The 22188-nt window shown below is 52.7% G+C and overlaps 1 protein-coding gene across 1 annotated transcript in view; it reads left to right on the forward strand.

Annotated features, from left to right (window-relative positions):
- Window positions 1-22188, forward strand: part of LOC138733954 (AT-rich interactive domain-containing protein 1A-like) — a 777561-nt gene that overhangs the window by 725924 nt on the left and 29449 nt on the right. The window lies entirely within an intron of this gene.

Here is a 22188-nt window from a genome sequence, read left to right on the forward strand (position 1 = left end):
GGCGACCCTAATAGGGACCCATAGAACCCAATGGGGCCCCCATAGAACCCAATGGGGACCCACAGAACCCAATGGGGACCCCACAGAACCCAATGGGGACCCCAATAGGGACCCATAGAACCCAATGGGGACCCATAGAGACCCCAATGGGGACCCTATAGAGCCCAATGAGGACACTATAGAGCACAATGGGGACCCACAGAACCCAATGGGGACCCTATAGAGCCCAATGGGGACCCCATAGAACCCAATGGGGACCCCATAGAACCCAATGGGGACCCACAGAAACCAATGGGGACCCTATACAGCCCAATGGGGACCCATAGAAACCAATGGGGACCCATAGAAACCAATGGGGACCCAATAGAAACCAATGGGGACCCAATAGAAACCAATGGGGACCCATAGAACCCAATAAGAACCAATAGAACCTAATGGGGAACCCATAGAACCCAATGGGGACTCAATGGGGACCCATAGAACCCAATGGGGACCCATAGAACCCAATGGGGACCCCATAGAGACCCCAATAGGAACCCCATAGAACCCAACGGGGACCCATAGAACACTATAGAACCCAATGGGGACCCACAGAAACCAATGGGGACCCTATAGAGCCCAATGGGGACCCTATAGAACCCAATGGGGACCCATAGAAACCAATGGGGACCCCATAGAAACCAATGGGGACCCCATAGAAACCAATGGGGACCCATAGAAGCCAATGGGGACCCAATAGAAACCAATGGGGACCCAATAGAAACCAATGGGGACCCAATAGAAACCAATGGGGACCCATAGAACCCAATAAGAACCAATAGAACCTAATGGGGACTCAATGGGGACCCATAGAACCCAATGGGGACCCCATAGAGACCCCAATAGGAACCCCATAGAACCCAACGGGGACCCATAGAACCCTATAGAACCCAATGGGGACCCAATAAAGACCCATAGAACCCAATGGGGACCCAATACAACCCAATGGGGACCTATAGAACCCAATGGGGACCTATAGAACCCAATGGGGACCTATAGAACCCAACGGAAAGCACCGGAAGCTGACGGGGCCCCCTGGCTGCCCCATAGCTGCCCCATGGCGTCCCCCCAGGTGCGCACCGAGGCGCTGGCGAGGCGCCAGGGCTGGGGTCCCCAGCAGACGTCGCGCACGCAGCCGCGGTGCCGGCTGAGCCGCCGCAGCACCCGCCCCGTCAGCACGTCGTACACTGCGGGGGGGGGGGACGGGGGGGGAACGAGGGGGTCAGGGGGTGCCCTCTGCCCTATAGATCCACCCCCCGGACCCATAGAGACCCACCCGGACCCATAGACTCCTCTTCTGCCCCATAGATCCCTCCCTCTGCCCCACAGATCCCTCTTCTGCCCCATAGATCCCTCCCTCTGCCCCACAGACCCCTCTCTGACCCATAGATCCAATCTGTGACCCATAGACCCCTCTCTCTGCCCCACAGATCCCTCTCTCTGCCCCGTAGATCCCTCTCTCTGCCCCGTAGATCCCTCTCTCTGCCCCGTAGATCCCTCTCTCTGCCCCATAGACCCCTCTCTCTGCCCCATAGACCCCTCTCTCTGCCCCATAGACCCCTCTCTCTGCCCCATAGATCCCTCCCTCTGCCCCACAGACCCCTCCCTCTGCCCCACAGACCACTCCCTCTGCCCCACAGACCCCTCTCTCTGCCCCACAGACCCCTCCCTCTGCCCCATAGACCCCTCTCTGACCCATAGATTCCTCCCTCTGCCCCACAGACCCCTCCCTCTGCCCCACAGACCCCTCCCTCTGCCCCATAGATCCCCCCTCAGCCCCTTTTCCCACGCTTTCCCCTTCCCGTCCCCGTCGCTCCCCGATGACGTCAAACCCCCCGCGTCGCTCACCGATGACGCCTCCCGAGGCGCACCCCGCCCCCAGCGCGCGCCCCCCGGCGGGCGCCAGGCGGCAGCGCAGCAGCGTGTGCAGCACCACGTGACCCCGGAACGTCTGCAGCGACGGGTCCCCCGGAAGCAGCGCCGCCGCCGCTGGGGGGTGACGTCATCACGTAAAAAAGGGGGCGTGGCCACGCACGCGCGCGCGCCCCCCCCCCCCCCCCCGCGCGCGGCCGCCATGGCAACAAAAAGGGCGGGAAAGGCGAGGCGGGAAATGGAGCGTGAGGAGAGGGGGCGTTAATTAAAGGTAATTAAAGGTAATTAAAGGGGAATGGGGCGGTTGTTGAGGTAATTAAAGGGGTAAATAGGGGGATAGAGGCGGGATATGGGGTAATTAGGGGTGATTAAGGGCGAATTGAGAGGTTATGGGGGTAATTGGGGGGGAAAGGGGTAGTGAAGGTTTAATGAAGGGCTAATTACTGGGAAATTGAGAGGTTATTGGGGTAATTAAGGGGTTAGGAGACTCATTAAGGGATTAGGGGAGTCATTAAGGGTAATTAACGGCGGATTAAGGGCGAATTCAGAGGTTATGGGGGTAATTAAGGTGTCATCGGGGTAAATAGGGGTGAATCCCAGTCCCTCCTTTCCCCCTCCCAGTTCATCCCAGTTCCCCCTTTCCCCTCCCCAGTGACTCCTTTCCCCCTCCCAGTGCCTCCCAATCCCCCCTTTCCCCTCCCATTCCATCCCAGTGCCTCCCAGTCCCTTCCCAGTGCCTCCCAGTCCCCCCCATTCCCCCTCCCAGTTCATCCCAGTCCCCCTCATTCCCCCCCAGTCCACCCTTTCCCCCTCCCAGTGCCTCCCAATCCCCTCTCAGTGCCTCCCAATCCCCTCCCAGTGCCTCCCAGTCCCCTCTTTCCCCATCCTAGTTCATCCCAGTCCCTCCCAGTTCTTCCCAATCCCCTCCCAGTGCCTCCCAATCCCCTCCCAGTTCATCCCAGTCCCTCCCAGTGCCCCCATTCCCCCTCCCAGTTCATCCCAGTCCCCCCCAATCCCCTCCCAGTCCTTTCCCAGTTCATCCCAGTCCCCCCTTTCCCCCTCCCAGTGCCTCCCAGTCCCCTCCCAGTTCATCCCAGTCCCCTCTTTCCCTCTCCCAGTTCATCCCAGTCCCTCCCAGTCCCCCCTTTCCCCCTCTCAGTTCATCCCAGTGCCTCCCAATCCCCCCTTTCCCCCTCCCAGTTCATCCCAGTGCCCCCCAATCCCCTCCCAGTGCCTCCCAATCCCCTCCCAGTCCCTCCCAGTCCCTCCCAGTGCCCCCCCTCACCGGGCTGTGGATGAAGGTGACCCCCCCACGGTGCCCGGCCAGGCGGCAGACGGGGCGGTGGCCACGGTGGCCAAGGCTCCGTCGGTCCCAGAGCCGCACCAGCCCGTCGTCCCCCCTGCTCAGCACCAGCTGCCCCCCCGCGTCTGCCAGCGCCACCGCGTTCACGTCCGCCTCGTGCACCTCCACCTGACCCCCCCAGTAAACACCAGTTCACCCCAGTCCCCCATAACTACCTCCCAGTCACCCCCAGTCCCCCTCCCAGTGCTCCCAGTAGCTCCTACAGCATCTCCCAGGCTTCTGAAGACCATCCCGCCGCGGGTTCCTCCTCCCTCTCCCCCTCCCAGTAGCTCCCAGTTGCTCCCAGTTCACTCCAGTTAACCCCAGCGCCCCGTAACTACCTCCCAGTCACCCCCAGTCCCCCTCCCAGTGCTCCCAGTAGCTCCTACAGCATCTCCCAAGCTTCTGAAGACCATCCCACCACGGGTTCCTCCTCCCTATTTCCCTCCCAGTAGCTCCCAGTTGCTCCCAGTTCACCCCAGTCCACCCCAGTGCCCCATAACTACCTCCCAGTCCCCCTCCCAGTGCTCCCAGTTCCCCCCCCCGGCATCTCCAGACCTTCTGGCCACCATCCCAGTTCCACCACCTCCACCTTCTTTGCGTCTTCTCCCCCCCCGAATTCCCAGATTTTGCTTCAAAATTCACCGTTTTCTCCCCGAATTCCCCATTTTCCCCCCAATTCCCTGATTTTCCCCCCAAATTTCCCCATTTTCCCCCCAAATTTCCCCATTTTCCCCCCAAATTTCCCCATTTTCCCCCCAAATTTCCCCATTTTCCCCCCAAATTTCCCATTTTTCTCCCCAAATCTCCCCATTTTCTCCCCCAAATCCCCATTTTCCCCCCAAATTTCCCCATTTTCCCCCCAAATTTCCCCATTTTCCCCCCAAATTTCCCCATTTTCCCCCCAAATTTTCCCCAATTTCATCCCAAATTCCCAAATTTTCCCCCTCAAATATCCCCATTTTCCCCCCAAATTCCCCATTTTCCACCCAACTTCCCATTTTCATCCCAAACTCCCCAAATTTCCCCCAAATTCCTCAATTTCCCCCCCAAAACTCCCCAAATTTCCCCCCAATTTCGCAATTTCCCCCCAAATTTCCCCCAAGGTTCCCCCCAAATTTTGCAATTTCCCCCAAATTTTCACAATTTCCCCCAAATTCCCCAAATTTTTCCCCAAAATTTGCGAAATTTCCCCAAAATTTGCCAAATTTTCCCCAAAATATGCCAAATTTTCCCCAAACTTCCCCCCAAATTCCCCAAATTTCTCCCTAATTCCCCAAATTTCTCCCTAATTCCCCAAATTTCTCCCTAATTCCCCACATTTCCCCTAAAATTTCACAATTTCCCCCAAATTCCCCAAATTTTCACCCAAGTTTGCCAAATTTTCCCTGAAATTTGCCAAATTTCCCCCAAAATTCACCAAATTGTCTCTGAAATTCCCCAAATTTTCCCCAAAATTCCCAAATTTCCCCCTAAATTTCACGATTTCCCTCAAATTTTCCCCAAATTCGCCAAATTTTCCCCAAAATTCCCCAAATTTTCCTCGCAATTCCCAATTTCGCTGACCCGGAGGACGCGGCGCTGGCCCCCTCGGTCGTAGACGTAAACGCAGCCGTTGTTGGCGCCGCCCCAAACCTCCTGCCCCCCCGGCCCCACGGCCAGAGAGAAGAGCGCGAAGCGCCGATCCGGGGGGCTGGGGGGGGACACAGGGGGGGCTGCCCCATAGAAAGGGGACCCTGCCCCATAGCGAGGAGATCCTGCCCCATAGCGAGGAGATGGGGCCCCGTAGAGGGGGTCCTGCCCCATAGAGGGGTCCTGCCCCATAGAGGGGGTTCTGCCCCATAGAAGAGGGGTCCTGCCCCATAACTCACCGCAGATCCATGGCCATGTGGGTCTCGTCCTCCCCGTGGATGTTGAATGCGTGAACTGGGCGGGGGGAGAGACCCATAGGGACCCCCCGGGACCCATAGAGCCCATAGGGACCCGTAGAGACCCCATAGAGACCCCATAGGGACCCGTAGAGACCCCGTAGAGACCCCGTAGACCCCATGGAGCCCCCATGGAGACCCCCTTGAGCCCCGTTCCCGCCCCCCTGGCTGACCGTAGGGGGACCAGCTGCAGTAGAGGCCGTGGCGGCCGTCGGGGGTGAAGGCCACATCCAGGATGCTCCAGCCCACGTCGCGGCCCCGCGTGGAGCGCAGCAGCCGCAGCCCCCGCCCCGCCGCCCCGTACACACGCAGGGAGTGGTCTCGGGGGGGGACAGGGGAGCCCCCCGGCGGTCAGCGGGGACCCACAGGGGCCCGCAGGGATCATAGGGACACACAGGGATCAATAGGGAGTCAAAAGGATCAATAGGGAGTCATAGGGATCAATAGGGAGTCAAAGGGATGAATGGAGACCCATAGGGATCAATGGGGACCCATAGGGATCAATGGGAACGCCATAGGGATCAATGGGGACCCCATAGGGATCAATGGGGACCCATAGGGACCCACAGAGACCCCATAGGGATCAATATGGACCCATAGGGACCCCATAGAAGCCAATGGGGACCCACAGAGATCACTAGAGACCCATAGGGAACCAACAGGGACCTATAGAGACCCTGTAGGGATCAATGGGGACCTATAGAGACCCCATAGAGCCCCATAGGGATCAATGGGGACCCATAGAGGCCCATAGAGACCAATGGGGACCCATAGAGGCCCATGGAAACCAATGGAAACCAATGGAATCAATGGAATCAATGGGACCAATAGGAATCAATAGGGATCAATGGAACCAATAGGGATCAATAGGGATCAATGGGAGCCCCATAGTGCCCCATAGAGACCCATAGAAGCCAATGGGGACCCACAGAGCCCATAGAAGCCAATGGGGACCCATAGGGACCACGGAAACCAATGGGATCAATGGAACCAATAGCGATCAATACCGATCAATAGGGACCAAGGGAGCCCCCCAGGTACCTTGGCAGGCGGAGACGAAGAGGGAGCCGTTGCCGTTGAAGACGCCGCAGAAAGCCTTGTGGGGGTAGGCGGCCGCGAACACCTCGGCGTTGGGCAGGAATCTTTGGGGGGGGCGGGGATCGATCACCCCCTGCCCCACGGATCAATAACCCGCCCCCCACCCCCACCCCCGGCCCCAGAGATCCCCTCACCGAGAGCTCAGGCGGTTCTGCTCCACGGCCGAGAAGCTGCGGCCCCACTCGCGCTGCGGGGAGAGAGAGACCCCCAGGGACCCATAGAATCCATAGGGGCCCATAGGGACCCCATAGGGACCCATAGAAACCAATGGGAACCAATAGAATCAATAGGGATCAATAGAGACCCATAGGGACCCATAGAAACTAATGGGAACCAATAGAATCAATGGGAACCAATGGGAACCAATAGGGATCAATAAGGACCAATAGGGATCAATAAGGACCAATAGGGATCAATGGGAGCCCCATAGTGCTCCTAGAGACCCATAGAGACCCCCTAGAGACCCCCTAGAGACCCCATAGGGACCCATAGAGACCCATAGGGACCCAGAGAGACCCCATAGAGACCCATAGGGACCCATAGGGACCAATAGAGACCCCATGGAGACCCCATGGAGACCCCATGGAGACACCATGGAGACCCCATAGGGACCCATAGGGACCCATAGAGCCCATAGAGACCCATAGGGACCTATAGAGACCCCATGGAGACCCCATAGAGACCCATAGGGACCCATAGGGACCCCACGGAGACCTATAGGGACCGCACGGAGACCCATAGAGACCCACAGGGCACCATAGAGCCATAGGGACCCCATAGAGACCTATAGGTACCCATAGAGACCCCATAGGGACCCATAGAGCCCATAGGGACCCATAGGGACCCATAGGGGCCCCATAGAGACCCCATAGAGACCCATAGAAACCCCATAGAGACCCACAGAGACCCCATAGGGACCCACAGGGACCCATAGAGACCCCATAGGGACCCATAGGGCGCCATAGAGACCCATAGGGACCCCATAGGGACCCCATAGAGACCCCATAGAGACCCTAGAGACCCCATAGAGGCCCCGCCCACCTGTTGCAGCCTCCGGGTCACGTGATCGGGGTGGGGGCCCGCCCCCCCGCAGCTCCAGCAGGAAGGGGGAGGGGCCTGTGGGAGGGAGTAACATGGTTAGAAGAGGGGGCGGGGCTTGCAGAGGCCACGCCCCCCATCAGCCCCCCCACCCCACCCACCCCCCCTCACCTGGATCGGCCCTTCCCCCCTTGGCTTCCAGCTCCGGGGGATCCACCGGGACCTATAGAGAACAGAGACCTATAGGGGCTATAGAGACCCATAGGGACCCCATAGAGACCCCACAGAGACCCAATAGGGACCCATAGAGACCCCATAGGGACTCTATAGGGGCTATAGAGACCCATAGGGACCCCATAGAGACCCCACAGAGACCCAATAGGGACCCATAGAGACCCCATAGGGACTCTATAGGGGCCCATAGAGCCTATAGGGACTCATAGAGACCCCATAGAGCCCATAGAGACCCCATAGACTCTATAGGGACCCCATAGAGACCCCACAGAGACCCCATAGAGGCCATAGTGACCCTATAGAGCCCATAGGGACCCATAGAGACCCCATAGAGCCCATAGAGACCCCATAGACCCCATAAAGCCCATAGTGACCCCATAGAGCCCATAGTGACCCATAGGGACCCTATAGAGCCCCCATAGAGCCCCCATAGACCCCATAGAGACCCCATAGAGACCCCATAGAGCCTATAGGGACCCATAGTGATGGGAGTCTGTTACAGACCACCCAACCAAGGAGAAGCAGCTGATGAGCTCTTCTATAAACAGCTGCGGTCAATCTCTAGATCGATGCCTCTCATTCTGGTGGGAGACTTCAATCTGCCTGATATCTGCTGGGTGTACAATAGAGCAGAAAGGAAGCAGTCTAGGAGGTTCCTGGAGGGCGTGGGAGACAACTTCCTCGCACAGTTGGTGAATGAACCAACGAGGGAGGGTGCCCTCCTGGACCTGCTGTTGGTGAACAGAGAAGGCCTTGTGGGGGATGTGGCGGTAGGTGGACGCCTAGGACTAAGCGACCATGAGATGATAAAATTTTCTGTTGTAGGTGAAGTGCAGAGGGTGGTTAGCAAGACGGTAGCATTAAATTTCCAGAGGGCAGACTTTGATCTCTTCAGCAGGCTGGTTGGTGAAGTCTCATGGGAGACAGTACTCAAGGGCAAGGGAGCCCAGGAGGGCTGGGAGCTCTTCAAAAGGGTGGTCCTAGCAGCTCAGGAGAAAGCCATCCCCGTGGTCCGGAAAAAAAGCCGGCAGGGGAGAAAGCCAGCTTGGTTGAACAGAGAGATCTTGAGGGATATCAAGAAGAAGAGAAATGTTTATGGGCTCTGGAAGAGGGGATGGGCCTCTTGGGTGGACTACAGGAGGGAAGTGAGACTGTGTAGGGAAAAATCAGAAGGGCTAAGGCTCAACTAGAGATTGGATTGGCCAAGTCAGTGAAAGATAACAAAAAATCCTTCTGTAAATATATAAATAATAAAAAGAGGACTAGGGAGACCATACAGTCCCTATTGGACACAGAAGGAACAACAGTAACAGGGGATGAGGAAAAGGCTGAGGTACTTAATGCCTTCTTTGCCTCAGTCTTTAGTTGTAAGGAGGGTCGTTCCGTCTGTGTACAAACCCAGGAGCTAGAGGAGCATAATGAGGCTCCCGTAATCCAAGAGGAGGTGGTCAGAGCCTTGCTAGCCCGACTAGACACCCACAAGTCTATGGGGCCGGACGGGATTCACCCTAGGGTACTGAAGGAGCTGGCGGGTGTGCTGGCCAAACCCCTTTCCATCATCTTCCAACAGTCCTGGAAGACTGGGGAAGTCCCACTGGACTGGAGGCTGATGTTGTGCCCGTCTACAAGAAGGGTCACAGGGAGGATCCAGGAAACTACAGGCCGACTGACAGCCGACTGAATATGAGCCAGCAGTGTGCCCAGGCGGCCAAGAAGGCCAATGGCATCTTGGCTTGGATCAGAAACGGCGTGACCAGCAGGTCCAGGGAGGTTATCCTCCCTCTGGACTCGGCACTGGTGAGACCGCTCCTCGAATCCTGTGTTCAGTTCTGGGCCCCTCCCCACAAGAAGGATGTTGAGGATCTGGAATGAGTCCAGAGAAGAGCAACAAAGCTGGTGAGGGGGCTGGAGAACAGGCCTGATGAGGAGCGGCTGAGAGAGCTGGGGTTGTTTAGCCTGGAGAAGAGGAGGCTGAGGGGAGACCTCATTGCTCTCTCCAACTACCTGAAAAGACGTTGTAGAGAGGAGGGAGCTGGCCTCTTCTCCCAAGTGACAGGGGAGAGGACAAGAGGGAATGGCCTCAAGCTCCGCCAGGGGAGGTTTAGGCTGGACGTTAGGAAAAAATTCTTTACAGAAAGGGTCATTGGGCAGTGGCAGAGGCTGCCCAGGGAATTGGTTGAGTCACCTTCCCTGGAGGTGTTTAAGGCATGGGTGGATAAGGTGCTGAGGGATATGGTTTAGTGTTTGATAGGAATGGTTGGACTCAGTGATCCAGTGGGTCTCTTCCAACCTGGTTATTCTGTGATTCTGTGATTATTTCCTGTTTTGGGCAAATTCCTCCACCACACAAGAATATACCAGAGAGATTCCAGCAGAGCCTTGATTTTATTCCCATTTGTGGGGTTTTTTTTGGTGTTTCTTGCTGTTTCAGGAGTTATCTCAAGACTCGTTTGGGTCCCAGGCGTCGTCTGCTCCCTCAGTGGCTTCCAGTAAAGGGCAAGAAGATATGAACTTGACTCTTCAGTCCAGGCCTTCTAGCCTGCCGGTGAGTGGGGAGCTGATCTAGAAGTGAACGGGGCGAGGGCAATCAGAAGCACAGCAGGATAAATTAGCACTGGTAGTATTCTACATGGAGATGGGAATGATGGAGGCTGCCTGTGCTTTTTACTAAGTCATTAGCTTCTGGCTTCCCACTGGAGATGAAATGTAATTTACAGAAGTAATGGATTTGCGAGTAACGTTTAACCCTGAATGGTCTGGTCTGCGTGTTGGAGCTAAGAGGGTGTCTGAGCTTTGTTTGCAGTGTCTGAAGTACCTGACTGCTGTTGGAATAGGCCCTGACCTGTGGTGATGGCATCTCGTTTATGTCCCACTTGGGTTCCTTGCCCGGTGTCGCAACGGTGGGTAGCGAGTGGCCGTGTGCTTCCCTGTCGGTGTTGTTGGATCCTTGAACTGCTGGTTTCAGCTGCTTTGGCCCAATCTAACGGAACAATTGTTGAAAAAGACAAGTTTCTTAGTACCCAGGGTGAGGAAGATCAGCGCCAGGTAGAACCTTCCTTGGCGGAAGGAGAATTAAGTTGTCTTTTCTGTACTAAATCTGCTTGCTGTGTGTATGGTGAACAGCTGGGTGTGAGGTTGGTGCCTGATGTCCTAGCAGGTTTGGGACTTGGGTGGCTTGAAACTTCACCAAGAAAACAGAGCAGGATTCAGAGTTGGATTGATTTGCACAGGCTAGTCTGTGCCTCTGCCTCAGAGGATGAGTTTTGAGCTGTCGAGTTCCGATTTTGCTGCTTTCTTTCATAGTAACCCATAGAAAGTGAGTGAGCTTTTATTTTTGTGTTTCAGCGCTGGCTGAGGTTTCAGAGCTGCAGTTGGATTGGGCAGAGGAGAGCGAGCTGTGTACATAGCAAAGTTATTTTTGCTCACGGCAGCAAGAATGGCTTTGTTGTGAGCCCCTTCAAATAACTCCTTCAGAGTGTGGGTACAAATTGTCACCCCAAATACAAAGTGATTCTGGTTCTGACCACCTAATGGGACTAGTTGTGGGTTGTTTCTTTCTTTCTTTTTCCTTTTTTTTTCTTCCTCCTTTTGGACCCTGATTACAAAGATTTAATTTGTTCTGAGGCCTAGGGAAAAAAAAAATCCTTTTAAATAGCTTTTCTTTTCACTCTGCCTCTGCACAAGTTCTTCCATGTGACCCATCTTCTGGTGAAGAACGTAGGAAAAGCGAAGCTGCTGAAGTAATTGAAGCAATTGCTCTAGCTCAGAACGGTGGGAAGTCCTGTTCAGCAGCATTGTTGATGGAGCCTTCCTGAATCCTACCAATCAGCGCCCTCTGACTCAGATTGTAGGAGTTAGTTGCTCTGCTTAGCAGAAGTGGCTCCTTCTAAGTACCAAGTGGGAGTTTGTTTTATACCTTGTGGTTTAATATATTTGGCCCCTTTCAAGTTTTCCCAAGCAGTTTAAGAAAAGAGCCATCTGCGCTGTAAAGGTGAAGGAACCTGGAAGTAAGGGAATCTGATCCAGTTTAAATGTTTGAAATGTCCACCAGTTTTTAATAATGCGCTAAAGAGGTTTGCAAAAAAATCAGTGCAGCTTTTAGACTAGCTTGGCTGTAAAGCTTATTTATGTTTCAAACAGGCTTTCTTTCCAGTTATCTTCTTTTCTTGGCTTTATCACCAAATAATTTGCATTTGAGGGTCATAGAATCATGGAATGGTTTGGGTTGCAAGTCTGTCAAAGTTCCAACCAGTTCCAACCCCCTGCCATGGGCAAGGACACTTCCCACCAGATCAGGTTTTCAGCTTACAACTGCTTGCCCTTGTTTTATCCCTGCCCTCCCCAGCTTTACTGGAGCCCCTTTCAGTACTGGAAGCTGCTCTAAGGTTTCCCCGGAGCCTTCTCTTCTCCAGGCTGAACAACCTCAATGCTCTCAGCCTGTCCTTGTACAGGAGGTGCTCCAGCCCTTCAGGTCATCTCCGTGACCGTAAAGACAGAAGCCAGATGCTCTTTAGCTCACTCTGCCCCGTTGTGCTTTTGGGCCTTCTCTTCCACACTAAGTCAAAAATGGGAAAAAAAAGGAGCCCCTGTGCAGAAACTCCCCCTTATTCTTGCACGTGTTTCATCGTTCCTTGCCCTCCAGCTGCGATCTGGTAGAACAAGACCAACACTGTGTGTGTAAATGGAGAAATGGATCAGAGGGCGATGTCGTGGAAGGGGTGACCACCGAGGTGTGTGTCAGCCAGCTCTGTTTCAGGCATCGATCTCTTCACAAAGTTTGGCTTGTGGGTGCTTAGAAACAAAAGAGCGGTGGGGAAGGGTGCTATCAATTTCTTTTTATCTTCCTTATATTGCTCAGACTGTCTGGTTTAGAAAGTTTTATCCTACTCAGGAGGCTTCCTTCATCCCTGTTCTGCTGTTATGTCTGACTTACAGAAGCACAGTTCATTTGTGGGCTTTTAATTTTTTTTTGTGGTGTTCTTAGGCCTTTTCTAAGCCTCGGAATAGCTCGTTGGATATCTTGGAATCGGGGTGAGTTGTGCCATCCATCATCTTTAATTAAACATGGATCAGCTGCAGCAGGGGAAGGAGATTGCTGCTTTTTAGGTACTTAGGAAGCGTTAAATTAATGTGCCTGGTGCCTTTGCGAGTCTTTGGCCTTAGTCTTTTGGCCTCTGTCAGGATTGCAGCTCAGCTGCACTGAGATTGCTGTTGTGTATGGGAGAAGTGTGTTCTTTGGTGTCTGGCTGTAACCGAGGAACAGTAATCCTTAGTATAGAATCTTTCTCCCAAGGGATTCCCTAGTCTCTTCTCTTTCGCAAAGAATTCTTCCTGGTGAGTCGTATCCGGTTTCTTTGGTGCCTTTATGTTTCGAGGCTTGGATTCTGCGTCTGTAGGAGTCAGATATTTCCAGCTGTTAATTGCCTTCTGCTTAGACGTGGAAGGCGCTGGCAGAAGATAGAGGGGAAGCAAACAGGGTGCTAGGACATCCATTTGGGCTTGGCAACAGAACTGATTTACAGTCCAAGTTCTCTGGAGTTCTAGGCTTGTTGGGAGGAATTCTGTGTCTCGTTATGGAAGAGGCGACAGGTTGGTATCTTACCCCAGTCTCCTTGTCTTTTATGGACTGCCTGGAAGGAAGTGAATGTGAGAATTCCTGATGTCTTTGAGGGGGATGTGGAGCAGAGCATCAAGGCAGTGGTTGCCCTGCCAGGCTGTTTCCATCCACCTTCCCCACCGCAGAGGTTGCTGGCTGTGGCATTAGGACATCCAGGCTGGCCCCAGAAGCCGTTTATAATGCAAAGCCAATTTGATACCAGCGAATACTGGATCGTGTTTGCTTTTTGCTGCATCTTCTGGGATTCCTCTGAAGTTTCCCTTGTGGGGGCTGTGGAAAAAAAACATTAGTAAGAGGTGTTCTCTTAAAGGTGGGTCTCTTCCAACCTGGTTATTCTGTGATTCTGTGATTCTGTGTTGTTTTCAGCAATGTTTCAATGGGAAAGGTTCTGCATGGGATGGGATTTCTTGCCAAACCAGAAGGATGGATGCTGACAGGGTTATGGGGGGTCCTGAAAGAGCAAGGTTGTCTTTGAGTTTTTGTTGCGGCGAATGAAGCAAACTGGGGCAACTTGTATGAAAGTTTTGGAATTCCCACCCCAGAAAGTCCTTAGTTTGTTTTGGCCTGAAGGAGAAACCTCATCCCTTCTCTGGGCAACTTCTTTTCATCTGGCTGTGGAATGGGAATTGTTTTACTCTTGGTATTTTGCACTCTTTGGAAAACGCTTTTGCTTCTCCAGCTGTGTTTCACTTGGGTTCCTCTCTGCTTTCAAGCCTTAAAGTGTCTTGGCAATGGCAGGAAGGGGTATAACCGACTGCAGCCAAATTCCTGATCCAGGTTTAACTTCTAAAGGTGTTCTCGTCTTGGATCTAAACCCATCTAAAATGGGTTTAACGAAACTGGATTTTGTGGGGAGGGGAGAAGGGTGAGGCTGCAGGGTTTGGCTGGTGCAGAAGGAGCCCTCCTGTGCATATCCCCAGCAGCGTGGGGTATTTCTGTGTTTGCTTGCCTCTTCCTTTCTTAAGCCAGGTAGGTTCTGAATTTGGGTACTCAGGAGGCTGTTGGGGGAGCACCGTTTGGATCCTCCATTCTTCCCAAGTGGTCACTTCAGCTTGTGTGCTCTTGGAGTGGAATAAAGTTGAGCTCTGTCAGCTGCGTGCCCTGACCTGGAAATAATCGCTGCAACAGGCAGAAACACAGCAGAGAGCTGAGAGTGCTGCCGAGGGAGGGGCAGCCCAGGAAAGGAACCCTTTCTTGATATTATTTGAGCTCAAAACTGATCATTCTGGCTATCTGTTTTGGGAGAGGGGAAAAGAACCTTTTCGAGTTGAACTTGCTGGTCACTTCAGGCTCCTTATAACTATTTTTTATTTCCTTTTTCCATGTCGGAATGCTTCTGTTTGGTTTGCATTTTGCCTTTTGAGCTTGTCTTATTGCTTGCCTGGAGAGGGAGTAGAGCTGTGTGCATTTCAGAGCAGGGTGGCTGCACGCTGGGTGCCCGGGCATCACCAGGGATGTGCAGAGAAATGCCCTGGGGAGCCCAGGACCTGGAACACTGGGATTAGCAGGATCAGTGAATGGTGTTTTATGCTGATAGGAAGGTGTTTATCCCAAATTATGCCAATATTGGGAGTTGGAAATATTTTCTTCCTGGCCAAGGCTTCTCTGCCAGCGCTTTTCATTGTATGTGCAATACTGACCATCACTTCTGTGTGGTTGCTTGGGAAGGCTGTGTGTGTGTTTGTTTTAATTCTTAATTTTACTAATAATTTCTCCAGTGGTGAAGGGCTCGGATTGCCGCTTGCAAAATCACCCTCACCTTCCAGCCACCCCATTGACGTGTTTCACACTGCAACCTGTTTCTCTGGGTTGCGCAGCTATTTGTCCATGTGGCAATTTTCTCTCCTCCCGCCCCTTCGTCTGAGTTTGAACGGAGCTTAATCCGCCCCGGTGCTCCAGGAGGAAACTCCCCACCCTGTGCTGCAGCTCCTGAGCCCAATCCAGGCTGCGCGGAGCCCTCTGCCTCCGATCAGCATCCCTTTCGAGATGATGCCGCGTGGAGCTGCCGATGCAGCCTCGCAGGAGCCTGTGCCGGCAGCGCGTTGCGCTGCGCTCGATGCCGGGCTCGATTCCTGTTTCTATTCTGGTCTCGAGCTGCTCAGCTCTGCTTCCTGCCTGCACGCCTCGCACACATTCCCCTAACCCCCAGCCTTTCGTTTCCTTAGGAGCGATGTCTGATACGGAGACTACTGAAAAAGAAGACGGCGACCTCCGTGTGGAGGTGGGCAGCAGGGACGCCTGGCAGCTTGCTCGGGAGCGGACGGGCTCGTTTTCTTTTGAGCCTGGCCGGCGTGAGAAGGCGGGTCAGTGTTTAATCAGGGAATTGCTGTAGGGTGACCAGTTCTGGTCTGGGATCCTGAACAATAGCCGTGTGCCCCGTCACACGCATCCCCTGCGCTGCCGCAGCCTGGGAATACGGAGCCACTCCCTGCGCCGTGGCTGCTGAAGCACGCACCTCACTGGTGACCCTCGCTCTTGAGCAGCTCGTTGTTGTAGAGCAGGGAAATCAGTTTGGCCCTTCCTTTTTGCTGCGGACTTGGTGTCATTGGAGACACTTGAAATGGTGCGGAAGCCTCTTGTCAGTCTGTCGGGCACACTAACCTCGACCTCTTCCCTTTCCATTCAAACTTAACCTGCCAGAGGTCCTGCACCATGTGAGGGAGGGAAAGCCCGTGGTGGTGTGACCTTCAGCTACTGCGTGGGGCAGTCGCAGGGGAAAACAAAGGTGTTTAACTTCAGCTGACAGCACTTCATGTGTGTTAAACGCTGCCACACCTGAGCTTTTGGTTTATGGGAATCATTTTCCTTTTGGCGGGCTGGATTGACTCGTCTTGGAGACGTGCACGATCATAAATGCCCTGGAGAAAACTGCTTCCACATGAAGCTCAAATGTGGGACAGGACAGGGGCCCAGGGCTTGGCTGCTCTGCTCCGTCCTGCAGCGGCTGCGCGGCTCGGATGGGCCGGTGCCTGCGCCCTTGTGGGTCCAAAGTTCATGCCGTGATTTCAAATAAGGCCGCGTAATTGGAGGAGGAGCTGTGTCACTGGGTTTGGTTATGGTTTTGAATAGGATTTTACATGAGAAAATAGAAATGTGTATTGAAAGGAGAAGGGAGCAAGCGGGGCGAAAAAGGAGAAGGGGGAGAAGGGGGCGAAAAAGGAGAAGGGGGAGAAGGGGGCAACTTTTAGGAATTGACTGTTCTGGCACCCTGGCCCAAGGGGTAGCGCTGGGCATACATCAATGTCTGGCATGGGCCAGGTTTCCATGGTTATGCTACCCCTTCCTCTGCGCTGAGGAAGGGTGAAAGGAGAATTCCCTTAGTTCTTTCCTAATGTGTTTGCAGTTTCTCCATGCTCCCTGGGTCAGCAGGTGCATTTTTGCAAGCAGATCCTTGCACACAAATGTTTTTTTCCAGAGCCACCCCAGCTGGCAGTGTCCAGGGTCTCAGCTGTAGCCCCTCAGCTTGCTCCATCGCTGCATCCCTGCTTTGGGAGGACTTTGGAAAGGAGCTGCCAGCTTTCAGCTCTCTCCCTAGCAGCTTTTTCCAGCGAAAGGACTGCCAGATCCATCAGGCTGCAGCACTTGGGCCCAGTCTGGGCTGTGCAGAGCCCTCTGCCACTGCCACCAGTTAATTTCTGGTACCTTCGAAACCTTATTCTCTCCTAAAATCTTTCCTCCTTCTGCTTATTTCAGGAATTCTGTCACTCGGTTGTTTCAAAGAGGCAGGTAACAATACCAAAAGCTGAATTGTCTCAAAATCCCAAGCGTTGCACTGAGCAGACGCCTGTCTAAGTTTGTGATTATTCAGCCTCTTGCCTTTGCTCCGGTACTTTGCCCACCCAAGCTGCTGTGGTTGGCATGGTGGCACCATCACATGCCGAGATAACTCAACGCTTTGGAGTCTAAATTGAACATGTTGGAGATGAAAGTGCCTTCCAGAGGAAGCACTGCTGGGGAGTTGGAAGATCCTTATGGCTGGCAGAAAGAGGGGAGCTTCCTGCCTCTTGGGTGATGTAGCATTGCGAAGGGGCTGGAGTTTGTCCTCAGAGTGAAGCGGGGTACTTAAAAACCTTTAGAAGGAAGAGAAAAGCTCTTTAATAACTAAGTGACTGTAGTCTGTCGTCTCAGACCCACGCTAGTCCCTCACAGGCACTTTCCTTTCCAAGGCCTGATACCTGAGCAGCCTTCCTGATGGATGCGATCGACTCTTTGATCCTGTTCTCCTCAGGTGTCCCTACCACGCTCCCAAAACGTGGTGCTACTGAGGGCACCCAGAGAGTGCAGGGATAGGACAAGGGGGAATGGTTTTCAGCTGGACGAGGGAAAACTGAGGTGAGATCTTAGGAAGAAATATTTTCCTGTGAGGGTGGGGAGGCCCTGGCCCAGGTTATCTGGATAAGTGGTTGCTGCCCCATCCCTGGAGGGGTTCGAGGCCAGGCTGGATGGGGCTTGGAGCCCCTAATCCAGTGGGAGGTGTCCTTGTCCATGGCAGGGGTGGAACTGGATGGGCTTTGAAGTCCCTTCCAACTCGAAGCATTCCATGATCTGTGGAAATGTCAGGTCAGCTTTGCCAGGTGCTGCCTTGGATGAGAAGTTTGGTGCGGACAGAGCATGGCAAGATCTCCAGGTCTCTTTGTGTTTATCTCTAAAGTGTTTTGTGAAGCATGAGATGCAAGATTCTGTTTTCTGTGCCTTAGAAGGAGAAACAGGTCTACCCGTTTCCCCAAAATTGCTGCCAGTCAGCTGTGTAATTTGTGATAGAGGAGATTGAGGTATTTTGGGTGTGGAAATAAAGGGGAAGGAAAGGACAAGCTTGTGATTTCCAAGTGTTGATAGTTCTTGAATTAAGTGGAAAAGAAACTGCAGTGAAAATGAAATTGTAATAGAAAGTAGGTGTTTCGATTAGTCAGAGGCAATGAAGCAGCTTTTTTCCCTTTCAGAAAGAATGAGGGAATAAATTTAGCTATTGTTCTCTGGTTTTGCTTGTGAGCGCCTGTATGGAAACAACCGGCCTTATGGAATTTCTAAGCTCTGCCGCATGCTCGTCTCCTGATCATCATTTCCTTGAGTGCTATCTAGTGATCTGACAGCGTCGTCCGGCTCCTTCCCTCGCCATCCACTCTTAGGCTGGAGATCATAGAATCCTAGAATCTACAGGTTGGAAGAGACCCACTGGATGATGGAGTCCAACCATTCCCATCAATCACTAAACCATGTCCCTCAGCACCTTGTCCACCCGTCCCTTAAACCCCTCCAGGGAAGGTGACTCAACCCCCTCCCTGGGCAGCCTCTGCCAGTGCCCAGTGACCCTTTCTGTGAAAATGTCCAGCCTGACCCTCCCCTGGTGGAGCTTGAGGCCATTCCCTCTCATCCTGTCCCCTGTCCCTTGGGAGAAGAGCCCAGCTCCCTCCTCTCCACAACCTCCTTTCAGGTAGTTGGAGAGAGCAATGAGGTCTCCCCTCAGCCTCCTCTTCTCCAATGAGCAGGGAAGGCTGCAAACCCCAGCGAGGAGATCCCTTTGCTTTCTGGTCAGTCTTCCCACTGTTGAGGCTCGGTGGGCTGGGCTGGAGCGGAGCCTTCAATCCCTTCTCCTCGAAGGTTTTGATGTGAAGTCTTTCTTGTTGTTTCATCCCTGTTTAACAAACCAGCTGCTATCACATAGCAAACTGGTGGTTCCTCTTTTCATAGAAAAGAAACGTGGCGGTTTCCAGCATCAGGCTCCCTTGGGCTGGTCATGCCAGGACTTGCAACCCTTTCCCTGAGGCGGAAGAACTCCCTGCCTCCTCCGTTGGGTACCGGATTGTGTGATTCCAGGCATGGTTTTTGTTGTGGTGTGAACAGGAGGCGTTAGCTGCTGAGTCCCTGTTTGTCAGCAGCACTGACAAACCCGTGCTGGCATCAGCCAGCGCTGGGCAACCAATCGCAGCTGGAACGATTATCGTTTCAGGGTCCCCGTGGGCTTCCGCTATCAGGTCACATCCCAAAGTAACACTGGGCAGTATTTCAAGGGAAGAAACTCAGGCTTTGGGACTGCAGCCAGCCGGGAGTGTGAGATTCTGTGTGAAATAGTTGGAATCCCTCCAGCATTTTTGATCTGCAAATGAGCAATAAAATGCATAGAAACCACATTGGAAACACGTGAGGAAATTCTCCAGCCCCTGACGTTTCCTTCAAGTTGGCAGAGTTACGGCTGTGGAGCCTCACCTCCCGGCTCGGCTCGATTGGCTGCGCTGGCGGGAGGAGGGGAGAGGAGAGCCCTTCTCCTGGGGCCACCGTCTAGTTCCAGGTCCCCTCCTGATGCTCTGTGGGAGGCAAATAAAACCTTGCTGGCCCTCTCCTCTTGGGCTCGATCCAGAACCTGCTGCCGGCAGCGGGACTCCATGACTTCAATGAGATTTGCTCTATTTGAAAGGCTTCTCTGTTTCTCTACAGACCATTTTATGGGTAGCCTTGAGTTCTATTTCCCCTCTTGAGTAGATGGGAGCTGGATGGCACCCGTCAGGTTTGGTTAAAAACTCTACTCTGTGCCTTGACGGTCGGCATCCTGGGAAAATTACTTGATAGATGGGGAAAAAAATGACTTGATAGGTTGAAAAGAGTCCCTTATGGATGTGCTGGTTGCTTTTAGGTGTTCCAGTCCTGGCTTCTCACCTTCCCCTTGCATCAGTCTCGCTTCCAAGAAACTTAGTCCTGCTGGATAACACTTGGTAAACGCTGCTGTGCTGGCATCTTTGCTGGGAAATGGCTTTATTGTTTGAATGTGTAAAACTTACTGATCTTTAGAGGTGAAAGTCACTTCACCAGTTGATTTTGATGGTCCTGTTTGTGATCTCAGAGCTGAAAGGCTGGTGTCTTCCTGGGTACGAGGTCCATGATGGTGCGCTAGCAAGGCAGGGATCCCTCGCTTACACGTCTAAAGCAACCCTATATTAACCTGCTTAATTAAACCAGCGTTTTTAAATGACTCGCAGTACTTAGGTTAAGCCTTGATGCATAGGTGAAGTTGACGAGATCAGCTTTAAAGGTCGTTAGCTGGTGGGTTAGGAGGTAATTTTCAAACTGTTTTTAACATTGTTTGGCTTCACATCTTGCAGATCTTTTCCTGCCTGGCGTTACTAAGCTGTATCCCCTCGTTCTGCCTGGTTCATGTATGAATATTCCTGGTTCCAGTGACCCCTCTCAGATCCTGGAGGCAAACCTTCTCCTTTGCCTCTCGGAGAAGCAGGCTGCTCACTCCTGCTAATGGAAGGGGATATTCACGTTTCACCTTGCACCGTTGCTGTGTATCTGTCCTTTCAGGCTTATATTTTCTTTGGTGTACATTTATATTGTGTTTTTTCCTCTGAGCATAGAAATAGCTCATCTCTGTAGCTTTGGGCTCTGCCCCTCTGGGCTTGAGGATTTGATAGCTCTGAAATGCCACGAGCTCTTGGGGCGGGGATTTTAAAATCTCCTGCAAAGGGGTTTGGCCTCCAGCTTTGTTTCAGTGATGATGAAAACCGCATTTGGCGATTCAGACTAAAAATACCTTAATGTGTTTAAGGGAAATACTGTTTTTTACTGTCTCATCTTAGCTTGGACTGAATTGGCTTCTGGACATTCTGATCCCTTCACTACTCAGAGGGGAGCTGAGAGGTGGGTCTCACACCGGAGGCAGAATTAGGTGCAGCGAGTCCCAGGGAGAGGAGCGTTTTGCTCTCGGTTGTTTGTGTTGGTTGATGCTTTTTAATGCAAAATGTTGAAAATACTGTCTTTTTACTCCCACTTCCAGTGGTTTCCATGGGAGGAATGTGGGTTTTGTCAAAGTTGACCAGGAGGAAAAGAAAACAAGGAGCTGCGTAAATGAGCAACGTTTTTGATGTTACAATGGAAGGCAGTGAAAATTGCAAGAGATCTTAGATGCTATTTTTAGGCTTTTTAGGCATTTTTTTAGCCTTCATTGAAATAAAACAAAGGGGTTTTTTCCAGGAAGGTAATGTTTGAACAAATCTACCTCCAAGATAGCTGTGCAGGAAGTGATCTCTAACAGAGGCAGTAATGGAGAGGAGGAAGGACGGGCGATGTGCTAAGTCACCCCACTGACAGACTGGCATTTTCAGCTCAAACGTAGCATTTGCCGGTGTTTGTAGAAGCATTTTGATCAACTGTTAAAATAGACAAGATGGTTCTGCTGCAACCAACAACGGAATGTGATGCAGCTGGTACCCCCCATTTGTCCTTCCCAATGTCACTGTCCAACCTCCCCTCTCCACCAGGGGAGATTTAGGCTGGACATTAGGAAAAAATTCTTCACAGAAAGGGTCATTGGGCACTGGCAGAGGCTGCCCAGGGAGGGGGTTGATTCACCTTCCCTGGAGGTGTTTAAGGCACGGGTGGACGAGGTGCTAAGGGACATGGTTTAGTGTTTGATAGGAATGGTTGGACTCGATGATCCAGTGGGTCTCTTCCAACCTGGTGATTCTATGATTCTAAGTGTGATGAGGCGTTTGGGTCATATTTTATTCTTCGGTAACTCCAGTTCTCCACTTTCTAGGATGTGGTGAGCCTAGATGCTGGGGACGTGCTGCCAGAGCCTTTTCCCACATCACCTGGCAGGCAGGTGTTGCAGAGCGATAGGGCTCTTCTGCAGGCTGAGTTTGCGGTATCTTGTATCCCGAGTCCTCCTGTGCTGCACAGAGCTGGGAAAATGCTATCCCAACTGCTGCTAAACAAGGCATCATCGAGTCAGTGTAAACAAGACTGGGGTGTCCAAGCTATTTATCAGTTGGCTCGGCCTTTCTGCTTGGTGTTTAAATGATGTTGGCTCTGGTCATGCTGGTCGGCTGGATTCTGTGTGGAGGGATTTGATCTGAAATTCAGGGCTCAGTCCGGAATGGTTTGGATCTGAGGTTGGTCACTCTGAAAGACTTAGGAAGGACGGGTGAAGTCCTGAGAAGCTTTGGTCTCCCACTTCTTCATCCTTTGAATCTCTGGCAAAGATTTCATTGCATCACTGGAGTAGTTGTGATTTCCCAGCTTTC

The sequence above is a fragment of the Phaenicophaeus curvirostris genome, unplaced genomic scaffold, assembly GCF_032191515.1.
Source record: "Phaenicophaeus curvirostris isolate KB17595 unplaced genomic scaffold, BPBGC_Pcur_1.0 scaffold_50, whole genome shotgun sequence".
Classification (NCBI taxonomy): Eukaryota; Metazoa; Chordata; class Aves; order Cuculiformes; family Cuculidae; genus Phaenicophaeus; species Phaenicophaeus curvirostris.